The sequence below is a fragment of the Cyprinus carpio genome, chromosome B25, assembly GCF_018340385.1.
Source record: "Cyprinus carpio isolate SPL01 chromosome B25, ASM1834038v1, whole genome shotgun sequence".
NCBI classification, from domain to species: Eukaryota; Metazoa; Chordata; class Actinopteri; order Cypriniformes; family Cyprinidae; genus Cyprinus; species Cyprinus carpio.
Genome location: NC_056621.1, coordinates 7,687,456 through 7,705,088, shown reverse-complemented (window position 1 = coordinate 7,705,088; position 17,633 = coordinate 7,687,456). Strand labels below are relative to the sequence as shown.

The 17,633-nt window shown below is 39.0% G+C and overlaps 1 long non-coding RNA gene across 1 annotated transcript in view; it reads right to left on the bottom strand.

Annotated features, from left to right (window-relative positions):
• Positions 1-15,278, bottom strand: part of LOC122142479 — a 47,289-nt gene extending 32,011 nt beyond the window's left edge. Inside the window, exons 1-2 of the long non-coding RNA XR_006158631.1 lie at positions 15,226-15,278; positions 1,555-1,707 (exon numbers count right to left, since the gene is read on the bottom strand). This is a non-coding gene — a long non-coding RNA (uncharacterized LOC122142479). The remainder of the gene's footprint in view (positions 1-1,554; positions 1,708-15,225) is intronic.
• Positions 15,279-17,633: the final 2,355 nt, after the last annotated feature.

Below are 17,633 nucleotides of genomic sequence, written 5' to 3'. Positions count from 1 at the left end.
CAAAAAAAGCAAAATTGGAGTTTATTTTTATAAAGTAGGCCTACATAAATATGTAAGTATATTTTTAGTATACTTAGCATTTCATATACATTATAGTTTATTTATTTTTCACTATAGGGTGTTCACGCAGGTACTGAATCATTAAAACATTAATTCAAAAAGTCATTCATTCAGAATCATTTTCCTCAAAACTGACTAATAAAAGCTAAATAATAAATTTCAGCAAAATAATAAAGGTAATTTAAATGTGATAGTCATGTGACCTTGTAGCATACTACAAATAGCAACCATTACTAAGTGGGCAGCACACAGAGCATACGGTATTCAGTAAGTAGTAGACCAGTGAAATGATATACCCTAACAAATAAAGCCCATCGGCCGTGTTTCTGGGCAGGCTGAGAGGAGAATTGATCTGTTGTACCATGTGTGTGGTGGCAGAGGCCTGCCATGATGGCGAGGGTTCAAACACTATCGATTCCTCAAGGGCCACGGGAATTGGCAGGCCGAGCAAAAGCTGGATAAGTACTTCATGCCCCAGCAGCTAAGCTAACGCTAGAGCCTATCTCGAAATACACCACTTGATTGTTTTGTTAAGCTGGTACCTGTGCTGAACCTTTATAGCATTCGACATTAATTACTGAGCATTGAACAAAGACGAACGTTTAGAAAAGAGTTTAGTCGTCACTTCGTTTAACTGATCCGAAGAACACCTTGCATGCTAAGAAGATACACCATCGAGCAAAAGAGTAAATCTCTAATCTTCTGTAATCTTTAACATGATAAATTTAGTGAATTATTTAAGGTAATGTCTGAAATCGATAGCGGTTCATAATGACTTTCTAGGGAAAAGGCCTCAAGTGCATATGGACAACTAATTAATTGAATTCCACAGTGGTTTGGGTGTTAAATTGCCTTTATTCTTGACTTTCCTTGAAGGAAAAAACTAAAATGTCAAGATCGAAAAGCCCTTGATGGATCCTATGTGGAATAAAACTGGGAACAGAACCAATCTTGGTTAAGAAAGACACCTTATTATTCCCGTGTCTTGACAAACCAAATCTGTAGAGGTTCCTGCCCTTTCTTCTTCGAGCAGACGTTTTTATGTCCAACTGAAGTTTGTATTTATTTCTCTTTCATTGGTTAATCAAAAGGTCATTACCAGGTCATCTAACCCTTTCAGTCGTCCTTTATTGCCATAATCTATTTGCGTCCTGTGCCCCATACCTGCTGATGTACGAGAAGCAGTCATTTCTATTTGTGGTGCAACGTTACTCATGTTTATAAACCTCTGAGAGGACAAGCCCAGTTTTGATTGCAGCAGAATGAGGATTGGTGTATTGGCGGAAGCATCAGTCACAGTTCATACATGTTTAAAACATGCAACAGGGACGTGATGGATGTTCCCCACCAGCAAACTCGCTGGTGAACATCCACAGCAGCCAGCAGGAAAGATCCATTATCTTTTCCCGTTGAAGGTCGGCCAAACGGATGTGGCCCACATCTCGAGAAAACACCCCACGTGGGTGAAGCAGAGCAGAAAACATTTCAACTCACCTAAGAGGTCTCTCCAGGAGTGCAAGATTTCTCATTTCTGTGGCTGACAGCCTCTCTGCGGTCGCAGGCCCCCCTCTTGCTCCGGGACTCGTGGCGTTAGGTGCTCCATTCCAACTCTGAAGATGTCTATAGGTCTTTTATCAAGTGCAAAACCTGCCAAACACACAAACGAAGAAGATCGGGGCTGTCGCAAGTTCAGCGTGCTTCGAAAGAATGATTGTGCCCTTGTCCAAAGTAACCTCAATTTCAGACTTGGACAGCCTGTGTAATGAAGCCCAGAAAGAGAGCGGTCAAGATAGAAAGCCTAGAGCGGTGGAGGACACAATAAGACTTCTCTGATGAGTCGAAAGTGAAGAGATAGAAAAGAGGAAGTGATCAAGCCTTCAAGTGAAGTACATCAGGTATTTTCTTTGACCCCGCTTGTACGGATACAGCCGACACCTGGTTTAATGAAACTGGATGTGTCACAGATTCTCCAATAGTTACCTACTGGCGGTCAGCGGTGAAGTTGCATCTGAATCTGCTGTTTTCTCAAGCTGCAGCGTACATGAACCGGTAATAAATATTTATCTTCTAATAGCATCACTGGATTTTCAAAGCGAATGATGGATTCCCCTGTCTTTGCCCACCTTGAAAAGCTCGCCTCATGAATATTTAACACGCACCTCCAAACAATTTTCGCATTTTGTCATTGTCAATGATGCATGCCATCAAACATTCCACAAGCTCTTTTTTAACCCAAAGATGCATGTGTATTTTGGAAGGAAACCCAAACTTAGCATTTCCAAAGAAACGTGCACCAAAATGAACTAAATGTAGCATCTTTATTACAAAACACTCCACTGGCAAGTCACGTAATATCACACTTTGCACAACACGCATCCATTTGCGCAGCGGTTTTTTGCCTCGGGACCAGGGGAGAGATGGTTTTTTGTATAAAAGCCACATTGATGAAGCCAAGCCTCCCTCACCCAGAGCAGCTGTCCCCCAAATTACCTCTCCGGTGCATTAGCAAGAGGTCTTTGGCAGATTTCATCATTGGCACTGACAGAAACACCATGGTAACCCAGCCAGAGGGGAAACCATGCAGAAAAATATGGAAATTGCCACTTAAAGCCGTCCATCGGCCCCCTTGTCAGCATTCAGGCCTCTGCACTCTGGTATTGTCTAGCGCTTGTATCTGTTTGTCCATCGTCTAGAAACAGCACTCAACACCACTCTAGCTGCTTTTTGTGACGTCGCAGTCAGGCACGAAGAGTGTGAAATAGTGCTGAAGTGTGTTTTGACAACCTTATTGCTGCGGTCATCTACGGAGAGAGATGGGTGTCTAAATGTGGGGCCGGCTAACAATTATCGTAGCAGAGAAGACGTCTTGTTTTTCAGAAGCGTTGAAGTATTTTATGACATCCGGGTGAATCCAGCCTGATCTCACGGCAATTCGTACATATTTTACAAGGTGGCTAATTCGTACGAATTCGTACGACCACAGTCGTACAAATTCATGAGATTTTTGCCAAATCATACATATTTTATGAGTTGCACAATTCGTATGAATTTGTACAAATGTTGTACAAACACCTAACCCCACCCCTAAACCTACCGACACTGGGGTTTACACAAAACACATAAAATCGTACAAGTGAGGTCGTACAAATTTGTATGAATTAGCCACCTCGTAAAATACTTACGAATTGGTCGTGAGATAGCGTTGGTGAATCCCAAACCTGTGGAGGTGAAATTTATTGGTGTTAGGCACTGGTAACAACAATATTTATGGATTCAATCTGTGATTGAATTACAAGGTAAATTTACTCTGTCAGTAGTTCGACTTATTTCTGATATCCTTAAGATTATGATACTTAAATTCATGTACAATTTTCAAAGCAACTTTACAGAAAATGAATGTCTCTAATATTAATCCACTGCCAATCTTTTTGTGTACGTGAGGGCACAAGCTAGCTGAGAATCATTTAATACAGAATGCTCAGCCAATATTGCTGTTCCTTCAGACATAGATGGCTGGTCACACATAAAGAGAGGGGACGAAGACAAAAACATTACTCACAATTCTCCTCAAGGCTGAGCTGCAGTGTGTCACAGCAACAAAAACTTATCGATAAATCTCATCAAAACCCTAACTGGCTGGTCGGTGATGAGAATATATGTGGTTTAAGGTTCAATACGCAGTAATACTCCCTAACGTATATTCAAAAAGACGTCAACTTCTTAGAAATAATCAGGAAAAAATTGTAAATAAATGCTGTTGCAAAAATTACCTTCTCACAAAAGCCAGAAACTATTCGATATGACTTTTTTGCCACCTAACAATGAAGGGCAGATGGATATCTGTATATGGAACAACTTCAGCTGTGTAAATGCATTTGTCAGGGGTCATATTTATGAGTATTATCCACAGTTCCATCCTAATTACCGGCATCATCACGGGCCATTGCTACCAGTGTGGTGCCCTCAAACACAATCCGTCTGTCCTGTGACACCAGAGATAATTTTGATATAGCACGTAATGAGCGAAACAGGAGCAAGAGATGGAGGCCAGCTCGAATGGTGCAAACAGATAAACAGAGACCATAATGGCAGGAAGCCGGCTCTGAAAAAGGTCCCCTATGTTTGCATGTAATGCAATCTAATAATTAGGATCAAATTCCATTAACGGAGGCCTGCCTTCAGCAAAAATTCTGCTTCATTAGAAGGAACGAGCATCCCGCACCCCTCCCAAACTCGAATGTGCACCCACGCACATTTTGCCTGCATGCCCCCCTGCATGCCCGCCGTATCATACGCAATGCACTGAAACTGTCAGGTATAAATTTTGCCTCTGCATCTCCCAGCAGCCTAATTACCATGCTAATGAACAACTAAAAGCTGCAAATTAGGATGGGAGTAGCATTGGGGCTGTACCACTCTCTGCCTTCCTGTACCACCCAGATGAAACAAGCACCGCAGCTGAAAAGTACCAGGTCACTCTAAGGTAGAGGACCTGGATTTACAAACCAAAGGTTCTAAGGGACCCACCGGTAATCAGGTTTAAGCAAAAACAAGCCACTGTTGAAATACCTAAGTTTGAATGGTCCAGTCCAGATTTATGAGCTCAGACAAAGATTAATTACATCAAGGTCAAGGATCAAGCCAAGAATGTGTTTATCGAAACCGAAAGCATGTGGATTGAAGATTGAAAGCATGTAAACAGCAATGTAAACAGGTTCTTATTTATCTCCACAGTTTATTTACTGTTGATCTAACATCTCTCCACGGAGTTTGTGTCGAAAAGTAATTAGCATTTCATGGTTTCTCACAGTCAGAGAACCAGCAAACATCAACAGAGAGGGAGGCTTATGTGCACTCTGCCACAGACGTTCACTTTCATGTTACCAATATATCAAAACTGCTTAGAAAAAAGCACCATGACAGCATGTCTGTTGCTAAAAATTTACTATGTATCTTACTTTGCTGCACACAAGTAGAAGCTAACTACCAAAGGGTGTCTAATTTAAACACTTATATTTGCACATAAAGATCAGCAATTCAGTGCCTCCATGTAATTGTAAAGCAAGGTTGTACATTTGGGTCACCTGTGAAACTTGCTATTTTCTCATTCACTGTATAGTATGTTTTGTTGTTGTTGTTTTTACTGTTCACCAAGGTTGTATCTAAGCAAAACTAAATGCACAAACAATAATATTATGAAATACCAATACAATTCAAAATAAACTTTTTTCAATATTTTAATTGATGGCAATTCTGAATCTTCAGGATCATTATTCCAGTCGTCAGTGTCAAATGTTTCTTCAGAAATCATTCTAATATGCCGATTTGCTGCTCAAGAAATTTTCTGATGAATAGAATTCAAAAGAACAACATTTAAATAGTAAAGACATTTATAATGTTACAGATTTTAGTCACCTTTAATCAATTTAATGCATCATTGAAAAAAAAAAAAAAAAAACTTGCTCACCCCAACCATTTGACCAGTAATGTACTGTATATAATATGGTAATTCAAAGAACACCATAAATTTACCAAGTTAACTAGGTTCATTGTGGTACATAAGTGTTTTTAGTAGTGTTTTGATAAAATGTCTTTACATGCAGTTTAGAGTCATACACAAGCTATATGTGTGCAGGTGTTGGTCTTAAAAAAGACATTCTTCATTGCTGGCAAATGACCCAATGCATTTTCATATTCTCTTTCAACTGATCCAAGGTAAATATCCACTTCATCCACTACTCCTTTTACATTTACATTTACATTTACATTTAGTCAATTAGCAGATGCTGTTATCCAAAGTGACTTACAGTACAAATGAGGACAATGGAAGCAATCAAAATCAACAAAAAAGCAATGATATGCAAGTGCTATAACAAGTCTCAGTCAGCTTGATGCAGTACATGTAGCAAAGTTTTTTAAATCATACATTAAATAAAAAGAAAACCAAAAAAAAAAAAATGTTCCCCATTCACTGAAAAATTGAGAAAACTGATACTCCTCAATTTAGATTAATGTTATGTTTGAAAATTGTTATTATAACATGTATTCTAATATAAAATATCAAATAGATCTCACAACAACATGTTATGGCACACCAAAGTTTACAGCATTTGTAGAAAAAGGCATTACTATTTGATTACAAAACAAAATGACTGTTTTTGCTTTGGTGAAGCAATTGATTGGCGAACTTCATTAACTACACATAACAGAACAGATATAATCACACACATACATACTGTACTGCTAAGCAGCAGGAATACAGCTTCCCTCGGATAAATGTCAAAACAGACATAAAATGTGAGCGGATGTAAATTCGCATCAGTCTCATTGGTTGGGTTGATCCGCACACGATTTACAGGGTGATTCAAGCAGTGCAATGCTCACAGTGAATTACGGTGACAAGAAAGCAACTGTAATCCGTGTACGGCATCACACAGTATTTGTGGCGGAGCATGTGAAACAACACTGATGTTCCTTAGAAACAATTTTGTTCGCAATCGAAGGTGTTGCATTCTGTGTAATAAGGACAACCCACCATGTCATCTGCACCAATTGAATGTTTTGTATCTTGTTTACAGCGAGGAAAAAAAGTACTCGTTTGAAATCAACAGAGGAGACATGGCCTCACTGTCACTCAAGTGCCAAGTCCCCCAGCAGACTCAATTACAAGTGTATTTGCATATGTTCACGTTTCACAGGAGTGGGATGAGAGAGGGTTACAATCGTCTCTCTTGAGGAAACCGTGTGTGGGAAAATGGAAAGAGACTGTCAATGTAAAGGCACGTAAGAGCAAATAAAAATATGCATACAAGTTTTCTATCCATGATTCACATGAACCAATTTCCTCAGGAGTCCTAGAGTAAATTCACTAGACTGCTACCATTCCAGTTCTAAACACTAACAAATAAAACACGCTGTGTCATGCCTCGAAAGTTGCTTATTAATAGCCCTATGGGTTAATATTAAAAAAAAAAAAATTAAAAACACACCTATATACATGCACTGAGAAAACTGTGTGCCTTGTGCTGCTTGTGGATCAATACATTTTCTTTACACCCATATCTCATTGTCATAGCAGCTCAGCCAACTGTGTAAGTCACCAAACTGTGTGATTTCAACTCAGAATTGGATTGAATCGGATTTACACCACCTAAATCCACAAACACAGGGGAGAGTATTTAAGTTTGGGCAGAACTCAGGGACTCAAATAAATGAGGTTCAGGAAGCCTTGATTCCATTTAAACGAAGTGGCCCACTGTGCTAATTACTGTACTCTGGTAAAGCCTGTGATGTGATTTAACATTCCCCCATTAACAGTAAAATAATCTCTCTTTTTTCTGATTTTGTACAATTTGGCCTTTCCAGTCCAACAAGGCAGGGACCCAATCACTGTGGTGCAACTGTTTGAATTTAAAGGGATAGTTCATGCAAAAATGAAGATATTTGTCTTTGTTACACACACCCACATTTTTCTCAAAACCTACACCCCCAAAAATACTAAAAAAACAAAAAAAAAAACACATTGGTCCAAAAAAACAACAAAGAAAACATTCAAAAAAAAATCCTCTTCAATTATGCATTAAAATATGAAATACCAAACAGGTAGTCCCATCTTAAACTGCCAACTTCTGGGTTAGTCAGGCCACTAAAACAGACAAAGTTATGCTTCTGCCTAACCGTTAAGTACAATTGGCCTCTCTTGCTAGCAGTCAAAAGTCTTACGAGTCAGTGTATGTGAAAACGACTATCTGTACATTTTGCCTTATGATGCTGTTAGCAAACTAGTCAGCAAACTCTTCAAACAAGCCTCTAATGTAATTGTCCACTTTGTGGCTTAGTTCTGAATCTTGCAGTGTAAGGGAAATTTTTCAGTTTATTGCCGGTCAAGGGTCAGTGTCAGTCATTTTTCTTTATTATTATTATTATTTTTATTTTTATTTTTGGCAGTCAGTGCTAACAGCTTTATTGTGAAACGGTCAGGGGGCAAGCAAGAGTTCAGGGCCCTCATCCTAAAATTGTTTACTCGCACCAAACAAAATGATAGACTTCATGAAAACCTCAGGATTTCAGGGCACTCGAACTAGAACACAGCTGAAATAGTCTTACATTTTACTTAAAGTTGAAAGTACTACATGTGATTTCATAGAAGCCATTTGCATCAGTTCACTAGAATCAACTGCTTGTAAAAAAATACAGTGGCATGATTTCATAAGGACTGTACGTCTAAAATTGAATCCACAGAAAGTGCTTCATATCTGGAGGAAAGCTATAGTTTTCCTAGAATAACATGACCGACCTCGATAAACACATCCATCATTCTACAGTTTCTTTATTATAATTTGAGCATGCTAACCCTTTTATACGATTCAGCTAGCAACAAGAGCACAAAAACAGCTGGACTCATGATCTGGCAGATTGTGGGCTGGCCATAGCCACATGTGTTCTCAAAATTACTTCATCATCATTCATTTTCAGAGAATTGCCATATATTTCATCAGCTAATGGCTTGCTAGTCTCAGCAAAATTAGAATTGAGGATCAGGGCATTTCAGGACTGCGTTCATGGCTGGTTGGGGTTAATCAAAGGTTAGTATTAGGATCCTCTGGCGTTTGACACGGTAGCTAAGCATTAGCTGGGCATAAGGCACATGGCGAATCAAGTCGGCAATGACAGGAACAGCTTTTTTAAGACAGATCAGTACAAATCCCTGCAAACGGGACTGGACGAGGGGTACTGGAACTAGCTAGAACTAGCTTAGCCCGAACTACCTCCGCTGGAATAGGCTATAACGGCTTGCAAAGGTGGTATAGCAGCTCCCCCAGGGACCGTTTAATCCATCCACCCTTTTAGCAGCGCTCAATAACTGGCAAGCCTGTCCGTTCGTTGATTATCAGCAGAGTGTAATGGGGAGGGACGAAGTTCAAGCTGTTTTGTTCTAAAACTTGAAACTGGGCCGAAGCTACTCTCAGACATTAAAGTCTCAGTGCATAAGTGGAAGTTAAGCTCACGCTGAAAGCCAAGGCAAATGGAGTGGATACCAAGCCTTCCGAAAAACATAAAATTTGAGACTGTTGCTACTAGTGATTAATGGACGTGCCTTCTCAGAGAGGACAACGGATGACTTGCTCTGTCTACCCTTACTAAAAAGTAGTATACTTCAAGTTTATTTTATTAAGTACATTTAAGTAAAGTTCAAGTATATTTTAAGTATACTTTATGTAGCAAGTATATATATCAGTGTTCTAGTAGTATACTTGTAAGTGTCCTGTTTCAATACTCATTGGGACTAAATTGGCCCACTTTCTAGTATATAAAAGTATACTTTTAGGTATACTTTAAGTATAACAGTAGCAAACTTTGAGTACACAACTAGTTTACCTCTATGTTTGCTTAACTTATAGGTATACTGATAGTTTACTAATTAAATACTTTGTACACTTTCAAGTATAGTCTCAGTAAACTACTAGTTTAGTATACTCATAAGTTTTCTTTAAGTGAACTTTACATCATACTTTAAGTATACTACTACTGTACATCCCTATTTAGGTTTTAATTTGTATATATTTTGTTATACGAATATCTGAACATACAAAACATCCAAAGAAAGAACAGGGTATCTGCTTGTAAACAAAAACATTTTATTCTAGCTTCATGCATTCTTTTTTTAAACACTTTAATGTGGGTAAGTTTAATAAAAAATAAAGAAATAACATTCTGAACAAAAAGCTGAAAAAAGACTATGAATTAGATTCAGAATGATAATCAAAATGTAGATGGAGTAGATCAACACCCCAAAGCTTGACTGTAATTATTACCTCTTCATCTGTCTATATTTTATTCCATAACGTTACAGTTTTGATGCTGTTTCATGTCAGATGATCGTGTTACATGTGTTAGTATCTGTTTTTTCTTCTTCTTTTTCTTGTGTTTTTTGGGAAATTCTGTACAGAAGATGTGTACTAGCACCCTCTACCATATAATAATGAAAACACGGATTCTAGGAGAACAAGTATAGCTCAAATATATATAGACTTTTTGTAAGTATAAGTCAAGTATACTTAAATGTCATTTTAAGTATATTTCTGAGGAGTACATAAAAAGTCAACTAAAAGCATACTTTTCTATTTTTAGTTTAAAAGAAGTATACTAATTGCACACTTGGATAAACTTCTTTTTCGCAAGGGTAGTAATGGGTGATTACTTGCTATGGAGGTGAGTCTTATTTTATTTTTCCTCATGTATCATCTTGCACCTCTCTAATGAAGACCTGACAGAGTTGTTTGCAAGTGTGAAGACAAAAGATAAAGGTGATGAGGAAGAACGTAGCCCAGCCATGATTCTGCGCCAAAAAGGTTGAAGGTTAAAGCGGCTAAGTGGCAGAAGTCCGACAGTGGGGCAGCTTTGTTGTTCAGGTCCAGCACCATGAATAATGGCCAGTCGCCATTGATTAAGTTTCTCCTTAAAATATTGCCTCGAGCTGGAAGGCACAGGCTCTCATTCAGAGAGAGCAAGGGTTTTAGATGAATTCTAGCAAGCAAGCCCAGTTACAGGGGCTTGGATGTCAAACTTGGTTTCCAATACCCATCCCTGAGGATTAGGGTTAGGTTTAGAGTTTGTCTTCCAAGTAGAATTGCAATTATGAGTGTATAAGAATACATGGTTAGTAAGCAATCTGGAGAAACATGGCTACATAAAATATTGAGATAAAAGATGCCAAAAACAGATTCAACAGTATTCAGATACCTCTGTGAAAAGAAGAGATGCCTTTAAAGAAGAAAGTCTGTGAGTGCAGCCAGTTCTAATAAAGAATGTTCGATGCTTTTAATGTAAAAAATTAAGGATGATGAACTCTGCATTGGTCTCAACATGTTCTGAGTCTGTTTTTGTCTTTCGCACAAGCTCCACTCTGAAGAAGAGCCTGCACATTATCCCTCAGTGTTAGAAAGCATGTGTTAAAAATGAATCCAAAAGAAGCTAGCATGCAGACGTTCTCTTCATCATGAGCACTACACTGTCATTCACAGTGCTGTGCTGCCCCCTAGCAGGTCTATTTGGTACTGCAACTATAAACAGAATGGAGAAGATAACAGGAAACCATATCCAGTGGTCCTGATTCCCTCCGAAAGCACTGAACAGCCACAATCAATTTAGGAGATACTGATGCACATCACATAGATTGCAGCAAACCCCCATTTGGAGGGATAGCAAACACATACCATTATTTATAGCATTCTGGTGAAATGCATTTGAGTTAGAGCCAGGTAAAGCACAAATGTGAATTGATCTGGGCAATCACTGTGATGAATGAGGGAAGAAAAAAGCCTGGTGTTTCAATGCCAAAAGCTCCTGCTTCTAGCACTGCCCTCTTCGCTGTATGTTTTTAGAAGACAACACTAATACAGCCCCATCTGTATGGTTATAATGTAGTTTAACTTAAGCAATTTACTGTACACAAAATCCAGGGACAGTCCCAATGGATGAACTAGTGGTTAAGTGCCTTGCTTCAAGGCATAAATTGTATTAGCGACTAGAGTAGGATTGTGATCTCTGGAACTCCCGAGTTGCTCAGGTACTTCAAACTGGGAGTGAACCTGCAACCTTTCTGATCCGTATCTACTATCCCGTTTTCCCTACCTTCATAACTCTTAAAGAGACTGTTGCATAGCCAGGCAGCCACCCATGGGCAGAATTAGATTTTTATGGGATGCAGGGCTGTTTTCTGGCCCGTCCAAATCCTAATCTTAACTCATAAATGAAAAACCGCTAGCAGCGACTATAAATCTTACTTGAAGGTGAGTGGTATTGAGGGGAAAAAATCTCTTGTTAAAATCTCTGGCTATCAAAACACCACACGAGTGCAGAAAATGAAAATATTCCAGGAGAACTTGGAAGCTTTATGAGGAGAACTTCATCATTTAGTTTGAACATTAAATAAGATGATAATTGCATTTGTACATGTCGTCTTGAAAACTTCAAATGTTTCCATGAGCAGATGACCATGGAGTGAGATTAATCGCTGAGCGGCGTCTGATTGAAGATACAAAAGCTTCTTCCATCTCCAGTCCTCCTACACACATCCTTTTGCTTTGTATGTCTTCATCTAGAAAAACCAAAGTGAAAGAACTTTCATTTCCTTTGAGCAAAAGAACTTTTGACAGCAATAAAGATTTTTAATCCTGACACAAAACAAGCCTGCAATCTGTAAAACATGCCATGTATTACTAAAACGTCCTTTGTTTTCTCTCACACAGGAAAGCAACAGATGGACTTTCTAGTTCAGTCCATCGACTTCACAGTGAAAAAAAGAAGCCTGTTGTTTTCCCTCTCCGCTGATGACTCGCTAAGTGAGAGGCTTTCATGCCGTCTGTGTCCCTTCTCCCTGGGTGAATGTCATTGCGTTAGGACCCTTCAGAGTGGATCAATCGTACCACATGACATACATCAAGTGGACAATTAACTCTGATCTAACATAGAGTCCCCTGAGGATGCTGGACAAAGAGGCTTACAATTAGGGTTGATCTCCGGTAGAATATGCCTGGTGTGGTGGAAAGTACTGATCTGAGAGCAGCTTATATAGCTGAACTTGAACCTCATTACAAAAAACAAAAAATGCCAAAGCTTGTTTGGCATCAGTGGCAAAGGGCAGTCTATGACAATTTATGTGGTAAACATGAAAGCTGATCGCTGAGCGTTATAGATGTTTTTTTAAAACCGGTAGTGGTGCAATAATTCAATCCTCTATGACCGCATCAAAGCTCTTGATGGAAGGTCCGTCGTTCTTGGTTCAGAGCGCAAGCCATATTTCTTCATGAACTGAAAGAGCATCAGATTATGAGCGGTAGCGAGATAGAAATCTGACAGGAGAGAACACAAAAGAGCAACAAAAGTAAGAGAAAAAGAACAAACGCATCAGCTTTGAATCAAAACAGTCCAACCAGACTAAATTCCCTCTAACATGATTAGCATCAGGTTTTCACCATAACCTATAAAAGCATTGCACATGCCTGTTCAAAAAAGGTAACCAGGTTAACGTGGTCTGTTGGTCTTAGCTGGTTTAAGCTTGTCTAGATGCCTTCTCAGTCTCACCAAGGTGGTATTTAGTTTAGTCCTATTGTCTTTGTAGTCAGTAAGTGTCCAAAACTCTCAAAGCCTAAAAAGATTTAGCAGGCTGGGAGGCCAGCTAACCACTTTAGGTTAGGTAAGTTCTTTCAAAAATGATAGAATCATGAAAATGTGATGTTAAGAGACTACTTGCTAGCAAAAAAGCTGGAAGTGCGCACAGCGAACTGCCACTGAAATGAATGAAAATGCCAATCATGTGAAAAGGCCTTTAGATTGTTTAGTCCTATTGTCTTTGTAGTCATGTGAAAAGGCCTTTAGACTTATTATACCCAAGCAGTGACAGAAAATAAACCCCAAGAATTTACAATCTTTGTGTTCGAGTCAAGGATAAATGTGGAGAATGTGATGTAGAGAGGAGGCGAAAGAAAGAGTAGAAGAAAAGTATGTCTTGAGAACAATGTGAAAGTGATCAATGTATTCTGAGTCAGCCAGAGATGTACACACAAACTATTTAGCCTGTTCACTTCACTCAGCCACGGCAGAGTCCTTACATGGCACCGACGCTGATGCCTGCCCTGTTTGAAATCATCTTTATAGACTGGGACGCATCACTGTGGTAACGTCTGCCCGGCCACTGCTGTCACTCCTGGACAGCGGAGGAAGCGCAACCGAGAAGTGATTGCTTACACACATAGCAAACATTAATCACAAACCCTCACAAACACACACACTGACAGCTCAGCAGGGAGAGCGGTAGGGAGAAATTGGGAGGACAAGGAGAGATGGAGAGTGAGGCACGGAGAAAAAGAAGGCACTTTAACAAAAGGGAGGGCATGAGTGCTACAAGCAATGCTAATATCTTGTCTTTTACCGCAGCTTGGTTTAGTAAAGATTCAGTAGCTGAGATCTCAGAGCCCCTGTCATAACAGTGGACCTGGGCCTGCACTAATGCCTTTACATTAAACACCATGTTCAACAAGGTCAGAATATGTACTGGCGGGTACAATGATTAATCACACTAAATGGATTATGGACCTCTAATTTTCATACATCCACTGAATAGAAGCTGATTGAACGCAGTACAGATAACATATGAAGCAAGACTGTAATACAAATGAGCCTCTGAGCAAAGCAAATTGATCGCTATTATGAAAAACAATATAAATTAATGGCAAAATCTGGGTTTTTTGTCATGCAATGAGGGTCTAAGTCTAAACGGCAAATAAACAAAAAAAGTGAACGACTGATTTCTGGCCTTGCTGTAACATTCATAGGCTTCGGATTCAGATATCTGTGTAATTGACTTTCACGGTAAAGCAATGCTTAATTAATAGGAATTCTGTTGTGCATTTGTGGTGTTTATGGACCTTGACAAGAAGGATCGATACACAAACACATGGAATCTGTATAAGGGAAGTTGGCACTCTTTTGACGAGCTTGGTGAAAAACATACTCTACACAAGCACGGAGATGCGAATGTTTGGTTCAACACATTGAAAGCAGTGCTGTTTGGGTTTAAAAAAAAAACAGTAAAAATATTAAATGAAACACTTAAATGAAAAATCTTAAATGTTTACAGCCTTGGCAACTATAGCTGAAAAATGAGATGAAGTGATAAATTTAATAAAACTAAAATAAATGAAAGAAAATGAGATGAAGTGATAAATTTAATAAAACTAAAATAAATGAAAGCTAAAATATTTCTATTAAATCTAAAGCCAAAATACCACAACATTACTAAAATGAAAAATAATTAGAAATGTGTAAACCTACAAAATAAAAGCTGATTCAATAATTTTAATCAATACTGTAACAGTATTTCAATAATTTTAATCAATACTGTAACAGTATTTAGATAACACTTGCATAAAGCTGCAAAAAAAAGTCAATCCATCCAACAAAAACAAAAAACAAATGTCATTTTCTAACAATAAAGATCCAAACAAACATCAAAATCAAAAAAGAAGGAGAAGAAGAACTCCCAGAATATAAAGAAAACAAAACAATTTGTCTAAGTTTGCCCAGAATGAGCTAAATACTATAATTACACAAAACTGGGATTAATTAAAGGGATAGTTCAACTAAAAATCATTATTTACTCACCCTCATGTCGTTCCAAACCCGTCAGACTTTTGTTCATCATCAGAACACAAATTATGATATTTTTTTCGTTCCAGTCACCACCTGGGCGTCATCAGAACTCCTCGTCCTTCGACCGCGGCTCCGCCTTGGGCTCCTATCGACCGGGCCCAGCATTTTTTATGAAATCCGAGGCTTTCTGACCCCTCATAGCCTTGGTCGCCTGAGCCACGCGGTAGGGAACTACAAAATCTGGCTCCTACTGCTCAAGGCCCAGAATCTCTTTCGGTGCGAGGTACAGTCATGGACTTTCTGTTCCTTTTGTGTTATCCCTATTTGTAAGGAAAATGTTCGATTTTAGTGTCTCCACTGCCTGACCTCCCAGCCCACCTTTCCACCTCCCTGAACCTTAAAAAATTCAAGGCCCAGAAAAGGTAGTAAGGAAATTAGTGGTTCAACCTTAATTTTTACTTTCTGTGTGCAAAGAAAACAAAAATAATGACTTTATTCAACAATTCTTCTCTGGCGTTTTGACATATACCCCGGATGCGCTGTGATTCATTTCCAAGCAGAGGTATGCAAATATATGCATCAAGGTACTCTCGTGGTCTCCCTTGCTGCCTATACAGGGTCAGAAAGTTCTTGGATTTCATTAAAAATATCTTAATTTGTGTTCAGAAGATGAATGAAGGTCTTACGGGTTTGGAACGACATGAGGGGGAGTAATTAATAACAGAATTTTCACTTTTGGGTGAAATATTTCTTTAAATATCAATTAATTACACCAGATCCACCTCAGAGATCCTGTACGATTATAATTGAGAAGGTCAAGACATCCAAGCTGGGACTGGCCAAAACCTTTATGGGTGTATATAAAAATTTGATTAGTTTAAAAACCATCTCCTTTACATAATAAGTTCATTTTATGATGATAGTCATAAAAATAGCATAAAAAGCATCATAGTAAATAACAAATAATCTAACAACCAGTAGTTCTCACAACAATAACAAGGGATTTGTGTATCTAATAGTCTTTAAAACAAGTATTCGGACAACAATTTGTACCCTATTCGTGGAACACAGTGTCATATACACACCCACACACACCGTTTATGGGCAAACAAACTTCCTACATGCAGTAACCAAACAACACGGACGAAACTTGAGATTTTGTCGAAACAAAGTGATCAAACCCTAGTTTCAGAAAGCGCAACTCCAAAACTCGACTCCTGTTCCCTGACCACAGTGCCCACGCCGTCAGATTCAGTGGGCGACCGTCTCATACCAGCAAGGACGGAGAGAGAAATACATACTTAAACCGATTCACTGTCTGAATTTCCGTCATCCATCAAATTACCACGGGTATTCACGGTACGAGAAAATCTGTGTGTTGACGCGTTATTCCGCCCTGTTATCTGAGTGTGTTCCCAACCTGTCACATAAGAATTCTGAGTCACTGACAGTGTCGGCGTTGCTGCACACAATATAGTGCCCCTAATTACAGATGTTGCCCATTTCTTTCTGTCAGACGCGGCTGAAGAAACATCCCTGCTTGGCTCACATGTACTGCTTCTTTTACAAGCTGTTCTGGGACCAGCCATATTTATCCGAAGCCTTAAACTATTACGAGACCTTCTGCATTACTGACCGCAGATCAGACAGAAATGCGCGCCAACTCCCTGAGGGCAGCTGACGGGATCTTTTCTTTTCCTCAGGCTTGAGATCAGCGGCGTTCTGTCTGACTGGCTCCAGGATTGGTGTGGATTTTTTCATTATTCCACGGCTCCTGTGGAGAAGTGACAGTCGCGCTATTTCTCAAGCCCACAGACGGAGCTGTGGGCCAGGTCTTGCACAGAGAAAGGGGAAATGTGTGGACAGAGAATGGAATTAAAAGAGAGAGAGAGAGAGAGAGAGAGAGAGAGAGAGAGAGAGAGAGAGAGAGAATGTGACAATATGGCCATTGCTTTGTGAAAGGTCGACTGTGACATGTGCTCATCAAGAACCATTACCCTCTGTTGATACTGGCCAATAGAGCAGTGTCTAAGTGCTTGATGTGTGCCATTTCATATAAGTAATGGACGAAAATAAAGGGGTTGTGAGTGTGTTGGTTAGGTTTTGCCAACACTGTAGGGACCAAATGTCCCTGCAAGGCTAGCAAAACCTAAAATCACTTAAAGCAGATTGTGAGGACCAGTAAAGAAATTAAGCTTTAGAAAATAGCAAATAGTTGCCTGCCAATCAACTGATTAACATAGCTTAATAAAAATACAAGATAATTAGGTCAATTAATATGCAATATAACTGAACAAATTAATTATAAATATAATAAATTTGCTCAAAAAAGGTCCTGAAGACATATATTTTATATATATTTACAGATAAAAAGAACAGCATTAAAATCACTTTTAGCAAATGTTTTATTTAATTATTTT